General features: G+C 38.4%; 1 long non-coding RNA gene across 2 annotated transcripts; it reads right to left on the bottom strand.

The window, feature by feature from the left end:
* Positions 1 to 10,196: 10,196 nt before the first annotated feature.
* On the bottom strand, positions 10,197 to 15,945 carry LOC109146271. Of its 2 annotated transcripts, none has more exons than XR_005601883.1 (2): positions 15,905 to 15,945; positions 10,197 to 10,818 (listed from the first exon to the last, which is right to left on the bottom strand). It is a non-coding gene; the product is annotated as an uncharacterized LOC109146271 (long non-coding RNA). The 2 variants fall into 2 exon arrangements; XR_002048188.3 differs by lacking the exon at positions 15,905 to 15,945 and adding an exon at positions 11,013 to 13,517.
* Positions 15,946 to 19,488: the final 3,543 nt, after the last annotated feature.

Raw genomic sequence — 19,488 nt, forward strand, 5'->3', positions numbered from 1 at the left:
AGAACAAGAAGTACACTGGAAAGAAATTGGCACACTTCATGTTTCCCTAGCATGCCAATAGACTTGTGAGCCTCATGAACCCAGTTCAGAAGCTTGTGCATTGCTAGGAAGAAGTTAACAGCTTTGATTTTAATCCTTATAGAACAACAGGGAAAATGTTAGAAGACCTTGTGTTCTGAAATGAGAGCTATAGCCATTATCTGGAAGATAATTGGGCCTGAAGACTCTTACAGAATTATCAATTTCCTTCCATTCACTTATGGTGATACTACCTTGAACTGACTCCGTGTAAAGTAAAATCCATTTCTTCTTGGTCAGTTAACTCATAAGATTGCTCCAAACAGTTCATTCAAAGGAACAGTGAGACACCTAAATCCAGAGTGGGCTTGGGTAGAACTGACAGTCTGAGGGAGTAAAGCTGAAGAAGGATGGCAGGAAAGTAAGAAAATAACATATTTTTAAAATGTCAGCTGTGAAACAAGAGAGAGGCATGTTTTTCCTTTACTGCTGCTAGAGAGAGGCTCTGCTGATTTATGGACCTAATGCAAGTTATTTAGTTGAAAGCTGGTATTAAAATTGAAAATTAAGAGAGAAGTACAATAACATGGAGTTAAAGAAGTTACTTACACTATTGCCTGCATGGTCACCACCTGTTTCTCTCCATGGGAGGACTTTCCCCTGTGCAGTTTATGACAGGATTAAAATAGAACACTTTCTTGCATGACCGTGAGTACAGTTTGTTTTAGTTGCAATGATCCATCCATTGGCACGACCATGGTTCTGGTTTTTGAGTACCTGTGCTGTTGATTCTGGCTTGTAGAGATTAAAACTCTTTTCATTACATGTAATCAGACTCTCTTCCATGCACATGCCACGGAAAAATACCTCAGTCTTGCCTACTTGTTTAGATTAAGTTAATCTTCAGATTTGAGGTCAAGAGAACTTGGCAGGGATTTTAGCTAGTGTCATTGTTATTTTTTGACTGCAATATGAGGACCAGTCTTGTCCTAGGATCATTTTGAAGTTTAAGATAACAAGTTTCCTGCTATTTCAAGAATCTTAAGTATTATTTGTGAGGCCTATGGTCTTGATTTGTGTTGTTTCTGTAAGTTTTCTATGGAGTGGTGAGAACAAATTTCTAGAGAGCAGAATAAAAAGCAGTGGTTCTTTCAGGCCTGCCTGAATGAAACACTTATTGCCCAGACCTTTGTCATTGTGGAGTACAAGACTTGATGACTGATTCACTTCAACATCTGTTTCTTATATGCATGACATGAGACTAATTTTGTAAATTTTGGGGAGTGAGGTGCTGCTCAGTGTAAACAGAATAATTTTACTGAGTAGTATTATCCTGCCTCCATATTTTCAGATGCACTGGGTAGATTGATACCTGGATGTAAAGGTACCACTGTTTTTTGGGATGGTCTGTTAAAATGCCAACTTCCCACAATAGAAAGTTGTGGGGTTTTTGCTATTCTAAAGAAAAACAGAAAAAACCCTCCCCACATATTTATAGCTACATGTTTACTATTCACTCCCTATACTGAAAGGTTTTAAAATCCTCTGTAAGTCATGAAAGACCACTTGACTAATCAAAAGTCCTTGGAGAACATTCTTGTAGATTTTCCCTCTCTCTAGACTGCCTTCGTTGACTAGTGCCTTCCACAGAGGATTTTATTTTCTGCTTATTTGTTCAGACTATTATTGAACAATGAAGGTAATCTAAAATTCATCAGAATATTATTAGTGGATTACAGATTATTTTTCCTGTGCTGACAATATGGTACCTATTTGATTGAACCCTGAATGGGAACAATACAGTCAAGCGGCCCTCAGTCACTGTACATTTTAAATAAAGTGTACTTACAGCTCATCCCTTTTTTGTTCTGACTACTTCTCCCTATTGTTGCACTCTTTGCTCTGTGCTTAGCTTGAACATGGACACTTCCCAGTAAATATAGCTTAGACTTAGCTGGCTATTGAGGAGACGTGAGTGGCTTGTGAATGAGGAGTTCAACTGCATTTAAAAAAAAAAAAAAAAATCAATCAATTTCAAGACTTTGATGTGAAAACCATTAGAATCAATAGAAATACTTTCCTGAAATTGAATGGAATTTGAACAAGTATCTGTAATGATTTTCATATCTAGGGTGCTTCCATTCCAGAAACTTAGTCAAGCACTTAAAAAAAAAAAGTGATGTCCATGTAGTTACTGTTCCTTCTTGCAACCTCTTGATGAACTTAGTCTCCAGTTTTCTAAACCCTTGCACTACAAGTAATGTATTATCTGACAGTACCGTGATTGATACCCACTGCCTTTTGTGCATCAAGGTTCATCTAGCCACTTTCCTGTTAACAGCATGGGAGAAAGAGATTTGCTGTACATTCTTGAATGTAGTCAAGAGCCGCAAATCACGTCCATATGCCTTTCTGACTTAAGAATCTGCAAAAAGTCTTCATCATCTCCTTGCAAATTTTGGGACAAAATCAGAGAGTTCTGGACAGCTCATGCTGTGATCTGGCTTGTTTCCCTGCTGAAAAAAATTCAGTTGTTAGAGTTAGTGGCCCAGTTTAAATTGTTTACTCCCTCAGTGTGCATGCCCACAATGACCACACATATTGATGTGAGCAAAGCCAAGAAGCTAAAAGTAAAGCATCTCCAATCAGCATTTACATCAATGGATTTTCTGGTGGATTATTGACTAGTTTGCCATGGAACAATGCCTCCAAGAGTGGCTTCTGCCTGGCTCCGTTTACTCCTGGCTAGACATATCCCCTGAAATTATGTGAAGCCCTGGACCATGCTGTGTTCACCCGAAAGAGAATCCACAAGCTCAGAGGGAAGAAGATTATTATGATGTGAGAGCTCCACTCCTCATCTGTGCTTGTTGGACACATTTGGCAAGGATTATCACCAACTGACCTCCCCCATGCTGAGCAGCTGGAGGAGTGATGTCACCCCATTTTGTAAAGGAAAAGATGAGTCAGTCTGTTCTTACTGCAATTCTTAATGCTGTTTATATTTTCTTCCCTGAAGGACAGATAGTACCTGGTAGGTTCTGGTAAAGCCATAAGCAGGCAAGTATATCCTTGCTTGAAAATAAAAACTCTTACAGCATTGGTGGTTTTGTTCCCCTTTGATCTGCAAAAAATTACTGAGGTATGTCACCTGCTGTGGCTATCTAGGTAATTAAATGCTGTCTTCGCTTCCATTTCCATAGCAATTGTATACATTGCCGTTACTTGTTTGAATTCTGTGTTTGACCAACAGTGAGGAACAAAACATTGTATGCTATTATGTATTTGGACTTTCCCTCTTTCATCCTTTACAAAGATGGCCAATCTGTAAACTACAAGTTCTTGGAAAATATAAACCAAAAAAAAAGCCAGCAAATACTTAGTCCCTAACTGGAATTAGTGCTGGCAAAACCATAAACTTTTCTAAGTAGGAGAATGATTTTTCTCTCCAAAGTTCTCACCAAATACAAGTGTCCAAATCTAGAAGCCTCAAAGCCAAAGTGAAAACTGAAATTCTAGTGTATAGGAATAGTAGTTTTCTTTGCCCTCTCTTGCACCTCACAGATTCTGAAGTTCTTTTGAAAATGAAGTTTTGTTATTCTTAGAAAACTAAAGAGCAGTTTTGACCATGTGATGCTTATTTCACACTTCTGAGCTGGCATTAGAAATGTTGTGACTGAAATACTGAAAGCTGTGCTAGGGAATAATGACATATGCACATTTATTTATTTTTAAATAGGTAGGGTTGGAAAGAAATAGTGATATATCTTTAATAAACCATGAGAAAAGTGCAGCTAGATAGCTGGCTGTTTATTTGTTCCTTGAGAAAAGTGCAGGTAGATAGCTGGATGATGAAATAGCAAGATAATAATCAGGAAATGGTTGCAACAATGCTGCTTTTCTGTACCTCTTCCCTCTGGCCCCAACCTCCAAGCTGTTAATAAAAAAAATAATATCAAACTACTGCATTTTCTTCAGAAAACTATGTGTTTTGGGCACTAGTGACAAAAACATCCTTACCTAATATTTCTCTTCAACATTAATTTTCCGAATTTGCCAAAATACCTGCTGCACTCAAAAAAAATTATTGTTCTTTTCTGTTGATGTTGCTTCCCAGAAAATAAAACTCCTTTCTGTTGATGCCTGTATCCAAATACTGTACTTTTAATAGGGGGTGGGGAGTGGTAATAGAGGGTAATGGCAGAATTTTTTATATAAACCATAATAAATTGGGCAGCTCATTTTAGAGAGATCTGTTGCTGCGTTAAGAATGTGTTTCTCAAATCTCCTGTGTGCAACACCATCTGTTTCTAAAGAGTAATATACCTGTCTAGCCTCAAGCTATTTCACCAATGACTCAGGCAATCGAATGAAGCATCCAACAGCTAGATAAAGATAGCACTGCTGTCTTCTTTAACCAGAGGAGCAATTTAAGCTTCCAAATCTCAGGAAAGCACGAATTTCTTCATGGAAGGTATACAGTAACACCACAGTGTTTTGTCGGTACATATGAGGCTTGAAAATGAGAGCAGCTTCTGGACTCTAAAGCCCCTGGCCAGTGGTCAGGCAATGTCATTAGATGCAGCAGAAAATATTTCTTAGAGGTCAAAAATCTTTGTTTTATATAAACATCACTGGTTAAATTAAGGTATCATAAATAGGGATCAAAGGATATAAAAATGACTCTCTTCCAAGAGGCTGTTACAAAATATTACTTTCAAGGTTAAATTTACCCCAGCAGAGGGTTTACAGAGGTCAACTACTTAAACCCTGACCCTAAAAGCCATGTCTTAGACCTTATGAGGTCTAAAGTTTTGTGGATGAGATTTGCATTAGCAACATTTCACACATGGCGTATTTAAATCAATGAAAATATCACTGAATTAAATGCAGTATCCCAAACTGAATGAAAGAACGGAATTCAGCCTTGTTTAACTGATGATAGAGTTGCTTGTGTGTTTGAATTACCTGTACTTTATGTTATGTGAAGTAGCCAGGAAAACACATTGTTTGCTGGTCCTATTTTAAAGGGAGGATTGTAATATGTTGACATCAGATAGAACTGATATGATTCTTATTTCTGCTACTTCTACAACTGCTCTATTATCAGTTTTTTTGATGCTGTTCACAAAATCTAACCTTTTTGCATCACAACCTCTGTGAGTGTTTGTCCTAAGCAATGAACTATTTATGTAACAGCTGGACAGCATCTGGATACAAAGTGGTGTTGAGAGAAAGTACCAGTTATCTTCAGGAGGTCCTGAGCAGTGTGGTATGAACTGTATCCAAACTGCTTACTCACTCTTGTGTTAAACAGACATCATGAAAGGCCCTTGTAGAGATAAAAGCAGAAGTTTAAGGGAGGAAAATAAATTGTCTTTGCTTTGTTTATGAGGAACTTGCTCCATGCATAAAAAGTGCACGAGGAGGCAGGCCAGAAAATGTGATATAAAGCACTATTTCCTGACATAATTGGCATAGTGCATATCCATTTCTTTTCAAGTGCAAGGTATTGAGACATTATTGAAGTAAAGGTTGAGACATTACTTAAGGAAAAAAATGCTTTTCCTTCCCCAACTAGATATGAATTATTTTGAACTGCATTATTAGAAGTAGTAGGTCCAGTGAGATACTCTTTGTAAACTGGAGGCTGATAATTTAAAGTAGACAATGAAATACACATTTGTTGACTCATTTCCCTTCAGAAGCAATTATCCATCTTAAATGGTCAAGAAGTCAAAACTGTGTTTAAGGACCTCTGCTCTGTGTGGAGTGATTGGCATGGTTTATAATGATGTTGAATGACAGAACTGATATTTATTTCATTCTGTACTGACTGAATTGTATTTCCTTTTTATAATCAGATGCTTGTTTCCTTGCTCCTAATGCAGTCTGATAATGCAATAGTGAACATAAAATCAATAGCCCCTGTCTCAAAACAGTGTAGATCTTCTCTCCTGTACTTTGGTCTCCAGATTGAAGCATCAACCAGTTAACCTATAAGCATGTCATAAAATCTGTGCCCCTTGCACAGTCATCAAATAACTCAGTGACTAAGGACCACTGTTTAAATCTTGTGTGCCTCTTCCACTGATCTCACTTAGGAGAGCCTTGAATACTACTGAGTATTTGAGAAGTATTTTGTTCTCCACCTGTAGAGGGTGCTTCATAAAGGCAAATTAGGAAGAATTTTACGTGCAGTTTGGCCCTCATCGTCTGTAGTTCTCAGCTTCAGGGAAGTGATATGATGCCTGAGATGGGGAAAAGGTCTCCCTTTGTCCACAGCGTGTCCCCATGACCATGGCATATGTAGGTAAAGGAAGTGAGGGCCAAACCACATGGATTCTCACCAGCCCCTCCACCAACATCTAGCTCTCTCCATCAGCTGGCATTTCCCATGTGCACTGATAGAGTAATGTAGTTAATCTGAGGTAAGATACCGCAAGAGGACTCGTATTTCTCTTTCTTCTGTACGGGTCAGGTTGTGGGAACCAGATTTGGGATATAAGATCTTAGGATATTCCATATAAATTAGCACAAGCTTTAAAATTGGCTTTGGTATAAAAATGCCCCAAAAAGTCATGCTCTGCTTGTACATTATTGAGCCTGGAACTGTGAATGTGTGACTAAAATCAACTGAAAAAAATTCTGCACTGAATTTCAGTAGGATTTGAATCTAAGATTTTTTGGGCCAAAAAGTAAAAATGAAAAATACAAAATCCAATGAGCCTTCAATCAAATGATAGGGTGTTTTTTAACAGCATCATAATAAATACAACCTATTCTACAAATGCATTTTAGAAGCATTACAGAGGCCTTGGCAGTGACAATACACATCTCGGCAGAGGGCGAGAGGAGAATTACAACTTCATGGAGTCAGTTTACTAGAGCTCTGCGATATCAAACCTTTGATTTAGAGCTTATGATATATAGGGCTTAAGTAAGCTTGTTGGGAACAGCTATAGTGGAGAATAAGCTGTTTCATAAATCTATGCACTGTACAATCTATGTACTGTATTGCAAATCAAAACAGTATTGAAGCAAAGTGCATTGATTGTCCCTGAGCCACTACCAGCTTTAATAATAGAATTGCTGCAGATGCATGTTTGAAGTGGCTTTGTTTAAAGCCCCTGTTTTATTTACAGCACAGATGAAAACTATTCTGCAGTAATAAGCTTCCCCTTCTCAACAGCGTGTATGTGTTTGTTGATGCTGGTTACCCCCTGATTCCTGATTTTGAAAGAGACTTTGTCTTGATTCATTGGGCAATTTATGCACCATTTACATGTGGTTCCCCAAGTGTTATTTGAAGTAATTGAGTACATATTTTTATGATCTATAAAACAGTCCTTTAAATTTGTACACATGAGAAAACTCTTTATGATGAACCAAAGAGTAACCATCCAAGTACGAATAGCATCTAAAAATCAGGGGCAAAATTTTCCCACAGCACTTCAAGTGCTTAAAACTTCATAGTAATTCTTTCTTTATTGCAGTTATTTACTTTGCATATGATACTTTTCATGTGTAACATTCTAAGTATTTTATCAGCAAAAGTAGCTACTGTTTTCCCTTCCCACCCACTCCTGTTCACCTTGGAGAAAGCAGAAGTAGAGGAAGATTAAGCAATTTTCTGAGGCAGTGTAGAACATCTGCCATGAGGATGGAAATAAAATCATGAACAAGCAGTGCTGAACCTACCTCTTCAGTCACAAGACTGGCAAGAAGCCTATGTCCTCTGAAGGGGCAGTGTGGAGAGGTGCCACTGGTGAGGAGGCTGTTGGGAGTGTCAAAGAAGCAGTTTCAATGTCTGCACAAGCTCCCCAAAAGGGAAAATATAACCACACAGCTTTGCTAATTATTTTGAGAAGGCATGACCTGGTCATATTAAAGGTCTGTCTATGACAAGGAAACAAAAGTAATTGTGTAAAAAAAAGAAAAATTTAAACTCGACACTCATTACCTTTTTCAGTTCAAATTCTCATCATTAGAGGTTGCTGTCAATGCATTTCATTAAATATTGGAGTGGTTCTCTGCATCACAATTTTCTGTACTTGTTTGACTCTTCTGAAGAATTTCCACCACTACATAACTCTCATGGTTTCTTTGCCAATCATACTGATAAGCTTTCATGTGCTGTTTTTTCTCTTTGCTGACTTTATTATTATTTCAAATTGCTAACCCTGTACTTATTTAGTTAAGAAATACAAGCGTAATATTCTTTGGGAAGAAACTAATTATAAATCTACACCTCTTTACCAGTAATATTTCATGCAAATAAAATTATATAGATGCATAAAGAAAAATGTGGGTGTGAATCCATATAGGGAAGGAAAAGCAATATGTGTTCCATTATTGATTTTTTTTATTGCCTTTGTTTCCTCAGAAATACAGCTACCTGATGTTATAACATAAAGAAACTCTTTCTAAAACCTGACTTTTTTTTCCCCCTCAGAGCCTCACTTTAATAACTTGGCAATATTTTATGATACTTATTCACTTGTGATTCTTGACAAAAAACATCATCCCTCCAATATATTTTATTAATATTGCCTTTTCCAAGAAAACTTGGGAAGCTAATGTTATATATATAGTCAAGAACTAGTTTAGGACCTGCTGTGTTTTTTTACAAATGGAAGGAAATGGCAGAGCTTTAAAAAGAAGAAATTAACCTGCTTCTAGAAAGACGCTTGTTTTGAAGAAACCCAGCTGGCACCAGGAAAGAAAGCCATAGCAGGTTTTTAAATTTCCTGTTATCTATCCATCTGCTTTCTGTGCCAAATGTGGATGACATTATGAATAAAAACATTGAATAAAGACTGAGTGAAGACCTGCTAGTATGCTTCCTACTCAGATATTCAGGACTAGAAACATAGTGTAGGAGCTTAGAAGAAGACTGCATTAATTAGTAATCTTGTTACCTTCAGGTGATCAGACGTGGATAATCAGGATGATATCACTTGATCAGAATGCTTAAGGCCAAATATTTATGTAAATCATCAATGGACTTATTCTTCACTGATTTATTACACCATTGTTACCTTATAATCTGCATGGAAGAGCAACTCTAAGAAATCTTTGCATCTTAGTAAGCACATATGTTTTGCATTTTTGTTTTTATGGTGAGATTTTAACACATGTTAATTTAAAATAAGTGTTTCAGATGTCCTTATGAAAAGAAAGAAAAATTTTCCACACCGAGAAGACATATAAATTAGAATCCTACTGCATACCCAACATTAAATGAAAGGACAATAGCTAAACTGAAGTCCAGGCCAAAATTAGCATTTCATGCTTGAAGTGTATGAAATATTTTTAACAATTTTCAAATTCAATAAATTGCTCAAGACCACAAAAATTACTTAAATCCATCATGGAGGGGAATAATGTTTTGGAATCAGTAATGATTTACCTCTATTACATTAATTAGGCAAGCTGCAGTTTTTTCATTATCAGAAGAATATGCAAATTACACAACTAACCTGAACTATGAACACGTACTTTTGTGCACTTATCTGTGTCCTATGTGTGTGGGACAATAACTGTGGGTTTAAAAGGAACAATGTTTCTCCATCGCATGGCATGTTCTGCATCTGTGAATTTTGAAAGGGCAAACCCCCCAACTATCTGTATTTGCCTAGAATATAAGAAGGAGAAGATTAACACCCGATATCTGTGAGAATGAAAAGCACCCTAATTATTCTGTTATGCTATGGGATGCTGACAGGGCTTTTGTGCATGAAAAAGCATCAGATAAAACCCCCTAATATTCCCTAGGGGATTTCTCTCACATAATGTTACTGTAAATTGTTTGATAATCCTAATCTTTTTCAATCTTTTCTAAGGTCCCTGTGTAAACCTGGCCAGAAAACTGCTCCCAGACAGGAGTTACCCACCTTTCACTGTCAAAATGGGTGGAAGCTCAGTAGTATCTCTTCAGATTCCAGTGCTATTCAATATTTTTCTTAATGGCACAAGTGAAGAAATAGAGTATGTGAGTATGCTTCTCACAGGTGCTGCTGACACCATCCTAGGAAACCCGTCAAAATTTTCTAAAGGGTTTACTTCCAAAAATATCTTTACAAATAGGAGATGTGATCTGAAAACAAAATAATGCTATTTCTGTAAGTGCATGATACTGCATTTAGATAGAAATAACCATCTGAACAGGAATGGGATGGAAAACATACAGATGTTGTAATAATGTTCTGGTAGTTATACCTGATCATAGAGTAAATATGAATTTTCAATGTTACCCCATTGTAAACATGATAAATGACATGCAGTGATCAGTATAAAAGAGTTTAACCTGCAAAACCTGTGAGTTAGTAACTCTGATCAGACCTGGTGTAAGTCATGAAGTTCTTCAGTCAATAATTTACAGTCTCATTCTTCATGTCTGCATTTGCATGATGAGCTAAGACTAGAAGGGCTTGCTTTATGATATATTCGAGCATGTCAAGGCTGCTGACATACCTTCTCTCACAGTCACACACATAATTAGATTTTTTTTCTTATTTCCAATGTCATCATGGCATGAAATTGCTTTATTTCTTGAACTGCCTCATTTATTTTCATTTCAAAAGAATATTAAACATGCTTGCTAATCAATAGCAGTAGTTAGTTCAGACAAGGGTGAACTAGGAGAATTGTTTAAAACACTGATGTCAAGTTATTGAGATGTGCTGGATTGTAAGTCTCTGACTTGCAAGGCTGCATGCAGATTCATTCCGTGTCCAGAAAAGTCATCTTGTGCAACTCAGCGGCCACAGATCAAGCTGTAGTGCTCAGACCGACTACCTGAAATAACAACAAGGATTAGTATTCCAGTAGTTTCCAATGAACAAAGTTTGCAAGAGAATAAGGTTGATAAACTCCATTTATTTTTAAAAAGTACTGATACGATCAAGTTCAGTATTGTGATTAAATAGCATCACATTTGGTGAATATTTTGTCTAATGAGAACAAGAACAGAGTGGATTGTTTTGCTTTACCTCACTTTTGCAGATTAGCTTCGTTTCAAATTCCCAGTTTAAATTGGCTTTGTTTTTTTGGTTTGATTTGATGCTGTAAATTTTGTTATCAGGTGTGTTTATTCCTTGGTGTACCCATGTTGTTTGACACTTGGCTTAGCTCAGTCAGTTGCAGATGTATTTTAACTTTTCAGGGTTTGATTGCTGATACAGTGCCTCTTCATATGGTGCCTGTGCCTCATCCAGGAGAAGAGTATATTGCATTTTTCATGGGTGAAACAGATGATAATAGCTCTTGAACTTCTGTCTCCATCTGCTAGCACAGGAGTCTGTGGGTCTGTGCCACTGTTGTTTTAAGAGATAGCCATCAGGCCTTGAATCTAACTCATTGCCACAAAGCCTTGGTTTGTTCTCCAACATCCAAATGGACTGGAAAACACAGTTTATATAAGTTGAGCTCCACTCTGCCAAAAAGAAAAATGAATTAAAAAGAGCCCCATCTTATACAGTTGTACTTCTTCAAGTACCAGTATCTTTGACTTAAAAAAAGATTTAAGACCTGAATTAGTTGTATTGGAATATCACAGCAGATGGTTGCTCACAAGCATGTTCTTTGTATGGGACATTCTAGAAAGAGAAAAATAAGCAGGTTTCCTTCTCCCACAAGCTTATTCAGTAAAGGAACTATTGTGGAAATTCTGCAAAATGAACCCTAATAACAGAAAAATGTCGTTTTTCTATAGACAAATAATTGATCTAAAAAGGGTCATAAAGCTCAGTTGGCTATTTCAAGTTCAGGAAGTAACGATACTTGTGGGGAACAGGAGTTTAGGGCATCTTCCTTTAGTCTAACAGTACATTCAATTGCTTTTCTCGAGTCTAGATACACAAGTTACTAAGGGACTGTGCTTGATTATTTTTAGATCTGGAGAGGATGTATTTACTCATCCCTATTCCCAAGTAGAGATAAAAATCTTGGTCCCTTCACCTCTACTGGACTTCATTTGGCCACATAAACTGGGAAGAGATTAGGCAGTGCCCCAACCCATTATGCATTTCATCAGCAACTCTCACAAAGCCATGCCACTCCCTGGTAGGGACAGGTAGTCATTCTCCTGGATTTTGGACCCTTTCCACTGCAGAGCTAGAAGCATTGCAACGATTTTGTGATCTGTGTAGGTACAGAAAACCACCCCAGAGTAGTTATGCCATAGGGTCCTACAAAACAATCATGGCAAACACGCGCTATAAAGTGTTAGCTCATGAGACAAGCAAGCAGGCAGGAAGTTCAGCAGAGTTAATTTTCCCACTAACGCTGCCTTTCATGATTTTATTAACATAGTTCAAAAACTTCGCAGATTTTTCACTTTTTTCACATCAGGAGTCATAAGAGCCCACAACTGAACATGTACTTATTGGATGTACAAAGAAGTACATGTTGACATGAGGCATTTCTCTGTGTAGAAGACTTCACTTTCTACCTAGCTTCTCCCTACTCAACTTCACATGACTGAGCTTCTCTCAGCCATGAGATCCACTGCAGCACCTCTTTCACCAAAATGCAGAAGGCAGTCTTCTGCTGTGTCAGGAGCTGCAGGCACACCGATCTGGCATGTAAGAGCTGCTGAGTGACAGCCACGGAACAGATAATCAATGATGTGCAAGTTGTGAGAGCTGGATCAAGAGCAGAAGACTTAAACACAGCACTGGCAGTGGAAGCAGTATGTGGCTCTTTACAGTTGCTTGTTTGAGAAGCAGCACAGCTTCACTAAATCCTCAGCAAACTTAATTTTATCCTCCTGGATTTTAATGAAGTCATAGAACAGATTCTTTGCTAAACAAAGAACCAAGACGTCCCTCAGGTAGTAACAGCATGACGTTACTGAGACATCCCTGATGCAAATGGTGCAACCTGCTGTCTCCACAATCCCTGAAGCATCCAGTGGTAGACATGAGGCATTCGTAAACCTCAGATGTAGGAGTGCCAGGCTTTTATCAGAACAGAAATAATTCTGTTGCCCTGAAGCTGAACCCGTTATCTGTGCTGGTTCAAGACAGCATCTATGCTTAAAGGCAGCACCAGGTAAAAATACCATGGATGCTGTCAAGACAGAAGCAATAAGTCACCTTCCCTTTTGGATTGGAGGGAGGTTTGTTATCTTGGGCTGTGATCTAAGAATTAGCTGCCACTACTGCTTCAAAGTGCAAGAGATAATAGCTTTTTCTAGAACAGAATCTTGTTTTTACTGATTCCAATCCTTTTTCCTTAGCTGGTTCTCACCCATCTCTCTTCCTTACTGCTTGTCATACATTTGGGCTTTCTCTTCAGTGAGGGTGGGGCCATTCCCTCCAAGCACATACTGCTCTTCAGAGACTGAGAAGCAGCTTTCACCTATCATAGATTCATAGAATCCGAATGGTTTGGGCTGAAATGAACCTTAAAGATCATCTCTTCCAACTCGTCTGCCACGAGCAGGGACATCTTCCACTACACCAGGTTGCTCAGAGCTTCATTCAGCCTGGCCTTGAACACTTTCAGGGATGAAGCATCCACAACTTCTCTGTGCAACCTGTTCCAGTGTCTCACCACCCCTGCAGTACAGAATTTCTTCCTAGTATTTTATCTACCTCTTTCAATTTAAAGCTATTTACTCCTCATCCTGTTACTACATGCCTTTGTAGTAGCTTTCTTGTAGGCTCTCTTTAGGTACTGGAAGTCTGCTATCAGAAGCCTTATCTTCCCCAGGCTGAACAACCCCAACTTTTTCATCCTGTCTTTGTAGGAGAGTAGTTGACTTCTTAAGAAATGCATCTGGTGTGACATCCCTTCTGTCAGGAAGAAGCCAAGGATGTGGCTCAAAGGGATTCTCATTCACTAAGCTTTCTTTATGAAATGTAGAGAGTTGGAAAAATTTGAGTGAAAAGTACATACTGCCTGTGTTTTGCATTGAGATTTCACTTCTGATGCTGGGAAGAGTTAGAAGATTGGGATATTTTTGGTTTTTCTCAGAAGAAAATCCCAACTTTTCTTGTCCAACAAGATACAATTTGAAAATTCTAATTTTGTCTCTGAGTTTAGGAAAATACTTCTTTGTTCTAGAAATGAACCAAAGCCCCACCATTCATTCAGTCAGCCTTACTAACAATGTCCTTAATGATCTCCAGCAGCAGGGCAAATTGGCTTTCAGAAGTGTTTCAAAATTTAAAAAGCATGTTGTACATTCCCTAAAGATGCAGATACTCATCTTACTACTTTCCTGTTGCTAGGCTACTTGCCTGACTAACACTAGTACTGTCCTTGAGCAGGAATCCAGTTCCCTGGCTGCAAGTAGAGCTTGTGAATCTCCAGGACATGGTAGGAATTTTCCACTGTCCTCATTTAAGGATGGCCATGCCTCTACAAAGTAAGCACACACATTATACAGGTACTTAAAAAAAAAATCATTGTGGCAATGTGGAAAAATTATGAAGCCAAAATAGATTGTTTAGGTTTCTGGAAAATGAGATTCACAAAGACATGGCTGACTAAAGGGAGGAAAATCAAATAGAATGTAATTGCAGTTAAACTCATGATAAACTTCATTTTTTGGGGTTAGTTTTCTTCACATTTAGTGAGAGCAAGTGGCCAGCTAAATTGCAGAGTGGAATTTAGAAGTGACAGCAGACAGCACAAGGAGTGTGACCATTTCTTGGAAGTGGTAATACCAATTTATTACAGCAAGAATAACTTCTGTGCTTGACCAAACAACTACCCAGTGAGAGGAAAAAATGCTTTTATCATGGTTAAGGCAATATACGTATTATTTCCTGTTGTTTTTCATGTGCTGGAGCTAATAATTCAGATTAAAAAGAATTGAAGTCAACAACTCAATGTAAACAAATATTAATTATGTCAATGCAGGTGACTCATTTCTGGTTTATGAATGAGATAACAGTGGTGCCCTTTATCTTTGTTTAAGCCCTCTAAAGTTAGTTTGCTGATTTCCTGACCATAGCACAAGGTTTGATGTAAGCGCTGTTGCCAAGGGCTCTGTAGTGGGTTGGGTTTGTAACCAGGTGGAAACACCAATTTAGTGTAGTGGTTTGGTCCAAAATACTCATTACTGTTTATCTTCTGTGAGATAAGAATTAGGAGAAATGCAAAGCAGGCACCAAACTTGAAAGAATATAAAGAAGTTTATTAACAGACCTAAAAGAAGAAAAAATTATACCACCTTCAGAACTCTCCTCCTCCCCTGACCTTCCTCCCTTCTCCCACTGACAATGTAGAAAGACAACCCTTAAGATGTTCAGTCTGTTACCACTTCCATAATAACCTTGTTCAGTCCATTTAGAAAGAGAAGTCTCTTCTTGCTCATGCTATGAAAACATTATCACAACGAGCCAGCCGCCCACTTCCAAATATTGTTCAGTCCATTTAGGAAGAGGAGTCTCTCTGCCTGCGAGTCCCTTCCCCCGACTTGCAGCTTTTCCTGCAACTGCTTTCGAGGGTCCATTCTTGAAGATTTTGGGGTACAATTTTAAGGTTGAGCCGTTCAGAAACAAAAAAACAGAGGCCCTTCTCCTTCCCTGGGAGCAAAGGGTCTTCCTCATCTTCATCGTTAGGACTATCTCTGGGAGCATCTCTAGGGACTGAGGTTTTCTCCTTTCCCATTTGGAGCAAAAGTCCTCATCTGGTCCATCTCTCCCTGTCCAAACTTCTCATGAAATTACAGCTGCGTCAGCATCTGCCTATCTCAGCGCAGGTGCTTCTGCTCACGAGTTGAACACTCCCCCCCCCATATCTTCATGAAATTACAACAGGATACTCTGATATATCATAGCTTCACAAGAGAATTTCAGCTTTAAGCATCTCCTCTCTCTCTTCCCTCAGGTTTTCAGCCCTTCACAGCAATAAAAAGGGTTAATCTCACCTCGGCCTTGCAGCTTTGCAGCTGGAATGTTGAATTTTTCTTATCGCAGTGGAGAGGGGGGAGAGCCGAGCCGCTCCAGCTGCCCACGGCAAGGCAGTGGGGGGGTTCCATGGCTGGAACAGGTCCATGGCTCCAGGATGGCCTGGCCGGGCCCACTGGCCCCCACACGGGGCCCGCAGCCACCTGTCCCAGCGCCGGAAACGAGAGAGAGCTTGGAGGGGGAGTTTGCCTATTCTTAAGTGTAGATCACAGAGGCGGCCACAACTTTAAGTGGCTCAAAGAATTGTCCATATTCAAACTGGCCAGCTGATAGGCTCTGTTGGGTCCCAGAGGAAGGTGTAAGCACCCCTTAGCAAGGACATCCCTTCCGGGACTATGCTTGCTAACCTATGACAGGCTCCATGACTCCTAAAAGATACTGACCAGCTTTTAGCAAGCCTTGGAAGCAGTTTTTGCCTTGTTCTTTTCTGAAACAGGGCCTCTGAGCACCTTAAATCAGTGTGATATACATGCATAAAATAATCAGCACTGCAAAAAGAGGAATGTTGTATTTGCTGGCCTTTTGAAACAAGTAAATAACTTTATCTGACTCCACACTGGGAATTAGTAGCAAAATTGTATGGTTTACAACATATAGCTGCATTTATTGTTTACATGATTAATTAGGACTAGTCAGGATTTTAGATTAAGTTTCTTTCTCAGGCTATCTCAAAAAATATTGCTTGATATGATGCTTGTTTACTGCAGTCATCTTGGCCTTGATTAAAACATTGACATCTCAACTAAGAATAGAACATATATTGTGCTCCATGCCACAAGCAAACGTAATTTAAAAATTGTATACTTTCCTTAAACTAATCTCGTCTTTCCTGGCTTCCAGTTGTATGAAATAGTTTTATAGTTAAAAGAGAATTTGCATAATGCTTTTAAAAGTCTTAATAGCTATAATAATTTTAATCTACTATGGAGTGTTTGTAATGTATAGTGAGCTGAAGCATTTAATTGTGTAAAAAGGAATATTAAGGCACATCTTCTAATCAAAAGAGTAATAGAAATATTAAGTATAATGGGTTTTGTTATTTTTTCCTAATTGCATCTGGAAATGCAATTTTATTACTTCTTTCGAAGCCCAAATGACCATGAAAACTGAGGTTAAAACTTCACTATCAGAGATATGCTGAAATAAGCTCTATGCAGGTGTTTTATTTAGTATCCTCTCTGGGATTGCACCAGTTGGCTCTGCTGAGACCTGATCCTTCCCCCAGTCAATCAGTTAAGGTTTTCCCATTCACGTTCTTTTAGCTAGGTTCAGGGCTTCTGTTATGATTGGTGGGTTTTATTTATTTACTGGAATATGAAAGACAAAAAATATGAGTACTTATCTTCAGTGTGCTATTTAGGCAGCTGTCAATCTCATCAAGAGGTGCAGCAGATCTGACATAAAGGACCTGCAGCTGTCCCAGAACAAAACACACATTGCACATAATAACAGCCCCACACAGATTTCCCCCCTCAAGTGTCCAGGCCAGATACCACAGCATACAATCAATGCAAATCTCTGAGCAGAGTGTAATATGGCCATTTTTCACAGATTTGATGCAATTCATCCTGTCAAACACTTTTTTTTTTTTTTTTTTCTTTTTCTGATGATGGTTTCAAGTGGGAAAGTCGTTTCTTTGGTAACTGTATAGAATTTTATGGCAGCTTTGTCGGGAAAGCATCATTTTATTCAATCTTGCCATCTTTGGAAGATGAGGTAAAATTTTGTGGCTGTGCAATGAAACCAGCTAGACGGTAAGGAAGAACAAAATTTCTACCATGCCGCATGTTTGCGCTGAGTAAGCTTAGGAAGATTTGGCTGTACTGGCTATTTTTTCAGGTGCCTGTCAGAGACTGGAAAAGGTGATCTGCTTCAAGACACCTTGGGGGCTTGGAATGTGTGGTAGGGGGTGGGTCCCCCAGTACCCTCCAGCCCCACAGTGTTGGTTGGTCATGGCACACTGGAGGCAGCCTGCCAGTGTCCCCTAACCCACCCCTGAGTGGCTGAGAGACCAAAGTCCCACCTGGGAGGAAGGCCCAGGATGGGACAAAAAGGTTTAAGAAGGGTCACCACGAGGCAAGCACATTGTCCTTGAACCCTACCTTCATCTTGGAGCTTTACATCACTAGAACCCAGGAGCTGGTAGCTGTGTCTGTCTGTCTATATCTTTCCTGTCTTTCGGTTTTTCTCCCTTTCTTCAAGTGTCTTGTCACAGAACATAACATTGAATGGTTTAAAGGTTTTCTATGTTCAATGGGCTAAGTCTTTGCTGGCATAAGTGATGTTACGTAGTATTTACTGTTTCACCAATGTTCCTTAATTTTCTGTAGTTTGCCAGTAAACTTTTGTCAGCTTTTACCTCTTGAGAATATTTAGTTGGGATTACCCAGAGCAAAAGAACCTTGGTTTAGCCCAATGTTTGAGTGACTGGGTGTAACAGTACCATAAATTGAGAGGAGAATTTCCATTTTATCAGCAATTCTAACATCTAAATAAGATGTTCTAGATTGGAAGAGAAGATAAACAAAAAGTTCTGATATTTTTGGTGGGTTTTTTTCTTAATTAAAGGGTCAAGTTATTTTAGTGTGATTATTTTTATTTTTTGACCTTAATATTTTTACCACATTGAGGCATAAAATATATATGTCATATCCAAAAATTAACAGAAGGAATATTAATTGTATTAAATCTGATTTTGATGCAAAAATAATTTGTATTGAAACATTTCTTCTCTTTATAGAAGACTGTGAAAACTAACTTCAAAATTTTTGACATGAAGGGAACAGCTTTTGATTTTAAACAAACCATTTCTATTTACTCTTTTGAAAAACTTGACATCTTGCTTCTTATTGTCATCATGCTGATTAATTTAATCCATGTTTTAGAAAAAATCAATGCATTTTGTTGAAGTTTCCTAGTAATCCATTGTACAAATTCAGAATCTACATCTCTGTGACTTTTTCCCCGGCTCTGTTCCTAATGAAAGATCAATATGCACATATGGATTTATTTATTAAATATTATATGCTCTTTAATATGAAAGTAATACGATCTATGTTCTGAAGGTAGAATCTGCTATGATCCACCTGGGAAATAATTTATGTAATTAGGGGATGGTAGTCTTGTCTTTTATCACTGCAGGCAAGGCAGGAATTTTTTTCAGAGACAATAATGGTGTGTTTTATAGCATTTGGTATCAGTAAGTCCCTTAAGGGCTGAACATAAATGCAAATAAATTAGGAGCTTCGTTGCATATTTGCAATTTATGATGTAGTGCAGTTTCACATGCCAGCAGAAATACCATAAGGAAAGTAATTCTCTACTAGATCCCTGACACTTGCTTTGGGATTGTAGGGGAAAAAAAATTACCCAGGCAAAACAGAGTTCCTGTTTGCTCCAGAAATTTGAAATTTTTACTGTTTATGAACGTCAAGTCTGAGTACCATTCCAAGTTTGTTCCTTCTTCCCTTTTCTTGCCATTCTTATTGCACATTTTTGGAAATAGAGATGATGGGTGCCTGAATACACACACACCACAGAACTT

The sequence above is a fragment of the Corvus cornix genome, chromosome 4 (genome assembly GCF_000738735.6).
Source record: "Corvus cornix cornix isolate S_Up_H32 chromosome 4, ASM73873v5, whole genome shotgun sequence".
Classification (NCBI taxonomy): domain Eukaryota; kingdom Metazoa; phylum Chordata; class Aves; order Passeriformes; family Corvidae; genus Corvus; species Corvus cornix.